Genomic DNA, 8,665 nt, shown 5'->3' with positions numbered 1-8,665 from the left:
GACAGAAAAGGAGAAGGGTTGAAACATTCAGTTTTATGTGACAGAAGAAGCCATTAAAATTTTTCAGAAAAGGTAGGGGCAAGAATGCTAATGGACTGGCTCAGGCACTTGCTTTGATGCTTAAATATAACAAGGAAGAGAGCCCAAATTACCCAATTCCCTGCCCTATGCTACAGCTCCTTGTTGCTTATTATACATACTTCCTCTTTAATAAAGTTCTAATTCGAGTGTCTATGTCAGATGGGGATGATTTGGAAACATTTTAGGGACCCAAGGCTTATCAAAGTACTTAAATGGACATGGAATGATTAAAAGGAATGCGTGTGTTCAAATACAAATGAAGAATGATTTGAAGGTTGGGCACAAGGGATAGCAGATGGTAACTATTAATTATTAGTCGATTACCAAGGTTTCAGTCCAGTAAGAAACAAGGTATTCTATGTCTGACTCATCATCATCTAACCCTAGTAATGCTTTGATTTCTTGTAAGAACAGTAAAGAAAGACATTTTCTCCCTCTGTTGATACCAAGAGATCTCTCTGATGTTCAAAAGAGTAGAATTGTGTGACCATTGATGGAATAATATCACATTAAATTCCTGAACATATGTATCATAGGCTCAAAAGACAAAAAAAGTCAGAGGCATTATTACTAATGCATAGTTCTTGAGAAATTATTTGGTATTTCTTGTTCTTAGTTAATGCAGTTCTATAAGACTGAGCTAGGCACATGGGAATTTAAGACCCTCCCCCAGCCTTGAATGCATTTAGGTAGCACATAATAAGCATGTAGTCAGTTTGTGCCCTAGTCAAGAGGTTTTAATAAATCCCTACAAGCATTTCAGATCTGAAGCCGGCAAGGGTGTGTGTGGGGTAAGGCTAGACATGAGTTGAGCCCAACTTTATGAATGAAGTGCCTACATGTCATTAATGTTTCAATAGGTCCCCTAACAGGGGTAATTGGGCCTCTAGGGAGCTTCTCAAAGCCTCCCAGTTAAACCTGCCAATGGCGAGGATGCTCAGCCTTGAAGGTAAGCGGAACCATTCCTGTTTTACCCTGAACTCAAGGGTCAAACAGGCCTAAGGGAAATAGTTTGGAACTGTCATTTAACATTATCACCAACATGTACTGTATTTCCAAGCAGCCTGCAAAGGGAGCCAGCGGCATGCGTGCGTGCCCCGAGCTGCAGGGTGGTAGCATGTCACATGTCTGGTAACAGAACAGGATAACCATCCCAGTACAAACTTGACATATATAAATTGATTACATAAGTGGGCAGTGGTGGTCCTTTCAAGTACACTCCTTTTGTTTGAGCTTTACAGTAAAATTACCAGCAGCAGTTTACAATTAAGGGGAATAATAATAACTGAATATGCTTTCATCTGCACATACAATTACAATGAACTGCATGCCTTAATAGGATTGTGAAAAATCTGCGTTTGACCCATACAAAAAAGTAAACATTCTTGTTCTGGATACTATATCATTATCACAACAAAGAGAAACTCCTGAAATCTGATGATTTAAACATCTGGAGAATGTTAATCACTTCAAAATGACGGATGTTTTTTATTTCAGCTTTTGACAGACACACTCCTTTCATAGATAGATGATTATTTACATAAATTACATCATCAATGTGAAAAAAAATCAGAATAACTTCAAAGGACAAAATGCTTAATTAAAAAGAGACTTGTATTTCTATTTTTCTCCCTTTCTCTGTGTTTTTCCTTTAAGGAGGAATAAAATACTCACTTACTTGGCAAAGCCACCAGATCCTTTGTAGGTAAATAAGAGAGAAATTATCTCTTTGAATTGCTTCATGTAGAAGGCAATCACCTTTAAGAATAAATTACTCTGTTTTTAGTGCCCTGAAACCCGTTAATTGCTTTGAGTCCACTTCTAACTTCTAAAGTTTCCCCTCTAGTAAAAATTACAATTTGGAGTTTACTCCATTACTCCAGTGGATAAAACTGAACAGATTCAAGCTCAAGTTGAGTCTGAGGCTCACCTTCATTTCCCATTCAGACTCCTCAATTAGCCTTAGTTAGATGGAGGGAAATAAAGTGCTTTCAAAGCAATTCAGCTCTGAACCATTTTATTGCTGATTGGGGAGGGTGGGGGGTGGGGAGATAAAATTCAAGAGCAGCCCAGAAAGAAAGGTTTGAAAACTCTGTTCTTGAGGGGCTGTGGTCCCTCAGGGCTGGCCTCTGACTGGCGGCGTGCTGCCTGATCCTGGTGGGTAGAGCTGGTGCAATTTGGCTGATCCACTACAATTTCCTCCTACACTCGGAGCTGATCTGCAGGCTGACCTTAGACAATTTGTCTTCTTTCAGGGAGAAATGTCACCCGAAAGGAAGCTATTAAGTCAAGAAGGTAATTCTCTCAGAACAGTCCACTGTATAAACAGAACTTGACCTCAGGTAATTTATTGCTGGTCCCTAACAAAGAGACTTAAGATATTGGTCTGATATAGCTGAGATGTGAATCTGTCAATAAAAAGGGCAAGCCAGAACCTCATAAGATTTCTTTCAAGTGGCCATATTTAGAGTATAAACCACATTAGTATATTCTTCAAATAAGAAGAGTGGCATTTGGTCATTTAGAATGAAAAGTTTGTTTCATTAACAAATCAGAAGTTTGTGTTTACATGGTGAAGCCCTAATTATCTTATTCTTTAACATATTCTCATTAATTTTTGTTAGGCTAACATTTAAACATGATATAAAGATTACATTTTCTTAAAACCAGTGAGTTGGATTCAGTGCTCAAGACCCAGGTATGTCCCAGATTGCCAAGAGGTTGATTTCCTGTTTTCATAGGGAGTGGAAAACGAAAAGCTGAATTTCTTACTTGAGTGGAATGAAGTATGGTACTTGGGGTCTGAGAGAACAATGGCTGATGGCATTTCATGGTTTGGGAACTGAGAAGGTGGGGCTCCTGAGATGTCTCTTGACATTATATCATGGACCATCTTTAATGGAGAGTAGAGAGGCTTTTGAAAAAAAAGGAGGAAAAAAAGGAAGAGGAGAAGAAACCAAGAAAGGGTGGTGGGGGGTGGACAAAAATGCCAGAAGAACTGGTTAAGTCACTTTGAAACTCCTTACTTTGTGGTTACTGAGGTGAAATTTTCCATTTCCAACGCCCAAATGAGATTTTCTGCCTTTCCTATTACAAAAGTAAATACCAGCGCCTTAATTAATAGTTTTATGCTTTCCCCTCTAAGGTCCAGATTTTCCACTCTGACACTGAGTTTCATCAGAGAAAACCTTCCCGACCTCCAGCTTACCATTCACAGCCCTCTTTCCCAAGTACCTCTCTCCCTCTTCAGTCTCATCCAACTCACTAGCCAGCTCTACCAGGGTCTGCTGCCTAGAGACCACCCACAGCCTACAGGAAGACTTGTCAACTACAGCTGATACAGAGTCCATCAGGTTAGATTCTAGTGCTGTGAAAAATTTTCTGAAATTTTTCCACAAAGCACTGCTCAGCGTTGAAATTTTAGGTCTAAGAGTAGCAACTCACACTTTGCTTCTTGAATGGCACTAACTTTCAGAATGATGGGTACAGAACCCCAAAACTCTCTGGGATCTCCACTTGTCCAGTCTATAAAATGGGGCTAACATTGCTACTGAATTCCCTGGACAAATTGCAATGCTTTTCTTGAATGCATGAAGTGCTTTGAGATCCTCACAGGAAAATTCTAAAGGAGGAATTGGAAAGTATAATGATGTTTTTTTAAATTGAAAGCGACAACCAGCATTTAGCGGGGGAATCAGAAGATAGAATTGAGAGCAGGAAGCCCTATATTCATTACAACAGATGGTTTAGTTTTTACTGAATGATGAGGAAGAAGCTGAGTGAATGAACAGCAGTATGTCCTTAAAAGATTCAGCAGCCATCCAATTACACTGGAGCAATCTAAAGACTTGGACTGGTCTGTATTATGCAAAATGAAGCATCCCTACTGGGTTTGACTTCAGCTGGTTGAAGTCATAAGCATAGTGTTCCATTATTAAATAACACTGGTACAATTACTACTGACATGGCTTTAATTTTTTTTTTTAATTTTTTTTTCAACGTTTTTATTTTTTTTGGGACAGAGACAGACCATGAACGGGGGAGGGGCAGAGAGAGAGGGAGACACAGAATCGTAAACAGGCTCCAGGCTCTGAGCCATCAGCCCAGAGCCTGACACGGGGCTCGAACTCACAGACGGCGAGATGGTGACCTGGCTGAAGTCGGACGCTTAACCGACTGCGCCACCCAGGCGCCCCTGACATGGCTTTAAAAAGTAGGATTTCATTCAAATTCCTAGCACAAGAATAAGTCACATAGCAAGTCTGTAATAAATGTCTGTTGAAAAAAAAAATAGTGAATGATTTTCAGTTCAAGGGATTGTTTTCTTTCACTGCTTAGTCTTCCCTTAGCTCTTGCCCACCTCTGCTTTTTCTTTCCTTTATAAAACATAATCACACATTTCATACGAAATACAAAACATCCAGGGAAGTCCAGAACACAATATAACAGACCTGTTTTCCACCACCAAGATTTAGCAGATATTAACATTTTTCAATATGTTTGATCTCTCTCTCTTGTGTAGACATACAAGATTATATAGATATATCTTCACCCCTCATCTTCACCCCTCCTCAGAGGTAAAAACTTATCTGAAATTGTTTTGCATCATTTTTGTGCCTATATTTGTAGTTTTACTACATAAGTATGTGTTTTGGAACAGTTTGCACTATCTTTTCATTTAATTACTTTCATACATGCCATTCTGCTGTATTTATCCTTTTTCAACTTTTAATTAACATGTTTAACAAATTTGCTAAATGTAGATTTAGTTCATTCATTTAGCAGCAATATAACATTCTTTCATGTGTATCTAACCCATTCCACTCCCAGGGACCAGTCTGAATCCTCAGTAACTGTTGGCTGGCCCTGTTTAATAGGATGGTAGGTTGTTTTTTTCTAATTGAGTATTTTTATTAACATCGTATGTATAAGAAATCACAGAAAAATGTGACTCCTGATGGCAGGATTTTGTTTATTTTTTACTATTACAAACAACGCTGAAATAAACATTTTTGTACATATGGCCTTGAGGAGAAATCCAGGAGGCAAACTGATAGCTCCTGTAGAATGATCATCTTTGTCCTTATCTGGTATTGCCAAATTGCTCTCTAAAATGGCTATGGGGGCACTTGGGTGGCTCAGTTGGTTAAGTGTCTGACTCTTGATTTCAGCTCAGGTCATGATCTCACAGTTCCTGAGTTCGAGCCCCATTTTGGGTTCCAAGCTGATAGCCTGGAACCTGTTTGGGATTCTTCTCTCTGTCCCTTGCTCTCTCACTGCCCCTTCCCCCTTCTCAAAAATAAAAGAACTTTAAAAAATGGCTATAACAGTTTACACTGCCATCAGCAATAAATAAAAATCGCTGTTTCCTTACATCATCACTAACCCTTGGTGTCATCCCTAATTAATTTTTGATAATTTAATAGTTGGGGAATTATATCCCATTGAGGTTTTATTTTTAATTTCCCTGATTACTAATGATATTGAGAATAGTTTTTATTAACTCTTTACAGTCCTTCTGTGAATTGTCTGTTTATATCCTTCATTCATTTCCTTTTTGGCCTGCAGGTCTTTTTTTTCTTACTGGTTTTTAAGATACAGTTTGCAAAATATGTCCCTGTCAGTCTTTTGCTTTATTTGTGATGTCTTTTTCATGAAAATTGCTTTCATGTTTAAAGTGCTCAAGCTTACAGATCTTTTCTTTTATGGTTTTTGCTTTCAGTATTCTGTTAAAGAAATGTTTTAAAATGCCATATAAAGCTATTCTCTAATATTTTCGTTTTAAAAGATTTAGCTTCTCTTTTTATATTATTTTAAAAACTTATTTTTGCATAAATATAATATGACAATCCATTTTTAGCTTGCCCCTGTGCCAAGTATTAAATAATTTATATTTCACCCTATGATTTTCAAGTGTTCTTTTTAATAGAAGGCTTAAATCTTGCATAAAAAGCTAAAAGCAGGTGGTGGGGTGGGGGGAATGTTAAATCGGCGGGGGGTGGGGGAAGCAACATGGAGACCCTGAGCTTGTCTCATCCCTGAAATGTAGCTAGATCAGCACAAAAACATTTTGCACACGTAGGAAATTGATTTGAGGATTAATACAACAATCTGCATAACTTGAGCCACAGAACTCAGCAGGTACACAGTGTGGAGAGGTGAACTGGGGGAGAGAAAAGCTGCAGAGAGTAGGGAGCTGTTTTCATGGAGAGAGGACAGAGAAACAGAGAGGGGGAGACTGCGGCACATGGATCATGCAAGAAAAGCATTCCCCTTAAAGTTGCTGGAGAGAAAGAGAAAGAGTGAAAACACTGGCAGGGGATAGAACAAGGAATCTGTTCCCCCAAACCATTGATGGTAAGAAAGGGGAGGGTTTCAATACCACAGGATTCTATAAACAGTGGAGGGCAGAGTCTGAAGTCCTGGAGCTCAGTGCCTGGTATTGCTCTGGTGAGGAAGTAGGACGAATCCCCAGGAGCAGGGAGCAGAGTCTGAGGGGTCTGTGTGCCACATGGAGAGAAGAAGTTCCCCTGCTTGGAGTGCATTTGGTAGAAGCCATACAGTCTTCCCACAGGCAAAGGTCCTGGCAGACCCCAGAGAGCAGCCATGTTTGCTGATATTGGGACAAAGATGCCAGGATGCGGTGAAACCTGACTCTGGCTCTGGCTCTGTGTTATGATTTGCCATAATCTCTGAACCTCTGCTACTGCACAATCACATGAATGTTTTCTAGGCAATCCAGCACCCAGCCATTGCTCAGTGAGACTCTCCCCCAGAGAGCAGTGCAGGTCCAAGCTGCAAGGGTCTCTGAAACATGGGGTTTTGAAAAGCAACCCCATATGAGATAAAACTCTGGAGGCAGCTGCTGTCTGGCAAGCTTGGACATGGACAGAGTAAATGTGGAGAGTGGACGGTGAACAGAGGCCTGAGACAAAGGAAGGGTGTTTGATTGCAGGTCAGTGAGAGCATGAAGTTCCTGTGCTAGAGACTAGGGATCTGGGTGAAGCCATTTCCACCTCTATGTGCGCCCACACTGATCCACCACAGTAAGCTAAGCAGTGCCACCTAGTGGAGAACAGAGCCATTACGCCAAGCCCCGCCCAACTACACCCTCCAAGCACATCCCCTAAAAGACCAACACAAGTCACTCCATCTGCTTAGTGTATGACCTATACAGGGTTTCAGAGTCTGAGTTTTAGGGGAAAGTGGATGTTACTTCATTTGGATTTTATTCTGTTTGCTGGTTCATTTATTTGTTTATTTTCTTTGCTTCTATTTTTGCTTAAATTGTTTTATCTTCTTTATTGGATACACAAAGAGAAAATTTTATTTTTATTTTATTTTTTGACTTAATTTTTTGTTTTTAAAATTTTCATTCCATTTCATTCTATTTCATTTTATTCTATTTTATTATATAATTTTTTAAATTTTTAATTTTTTTTCTTACTTTTTTTCTTTTCTTTTCCTTTTCCCCCCTCTATTCTACCAAGCTTGTTTCAACAAGCAGAGCAAAACATCCCTAGGATCTAGCTTCTCTTATTTGAATTTTTGTTTAGTTTTTAATCTATTATTTTATTTTATTTTTCCTCCAAAGTGACAAAATGAGGAGATTCACCCCAAAATGAAGAATGTAAAGCAATGACAACTAGGGGCTTAATTAGCACAGATATAAGCAAGATGTCTGAACTAGAATTTAGAACCATGATAATAAGAATACTACCTGATGTTGAAAAAAGCATAGAATTCCTTGCTGCAGAGATAAAAGAAGTAAAATCTAGTCAGAATGAAATTAAAAATGCTGCAACTGAGATGCAGTCTTGAATGGATGCCATGACAGCAAGGATGGACAAAGCAGAGCAGAGAATCAATGATATAGAAGACAAAATTATAGAGAATAATGAAGCAGAAAAAAAGAGGGAAGCAAAGGGAAAATATCATCATACAAGACTTAGAGAACTCAGCAACTTCTTAAAATATTCATCTGAATATCAGATGAAGAGAGAGACTAAAGGGTAAGAAGGTTTATGTGAGCAAATTATAGCAGAAAACCTTCCTAATTTGGGGAAATACACAGACATCAAAATCCAAGAAGCACAGAGAACACCAAGTAGATTCAATAAGAACTAACCATCACCAAGGCATATCAGAGTCAAATTCACAAAATACACAAGACAAGCAAAGAATTATGAAAAGAGCAATGGAAAAAAAAGTGCTTAACCTATAAGGGAAGGCAGATCAGGTTTGCAGCAGACCTATCCACAGAAACTTGGCAGCCCATAAAAGAGTGGCAGGATACATTCAATGTGTTGAATCCGAAAATATGCAACCAGGAATTCTTTATCCAGCAAGGCTGTCATTCAAAATAGAAGGAGAGATAAAGAGTTTCCAGACAAAAACTAAAGAAGTTCATGACCACTAAACCAGCCCTGCAAGAAATGTTAAGGGGGACTCTGAATGGAGAAAAGACAAAACAAAACCAAAAAGACCAAAAGGAACAAAGACTAGAAAGGATCAGAACATCACCAGAAACACAAACTCAACAGGCAACAAAATGGCACTAAATTCATACCTTTCAGTGCTCATT

Source organism: Prionailurus viverrinus, chromosome C1 (genome assembly GCF_022837055.1).
Source record: "Prionailurus viverrinus isolate Anna chromosome C1, UM_Priviv_1.0, whole genome shotgun sequence".
In the NCBI taxonomy this organism is placed as follows: Eukaryota; Metazoa; Chordata; class Mammalia; order Carnivora; family Felidae; genus Prionailurus; species Prionailurus viverrinus.
Note: the sequence above shows the minus strand (reverse complement) of the source record.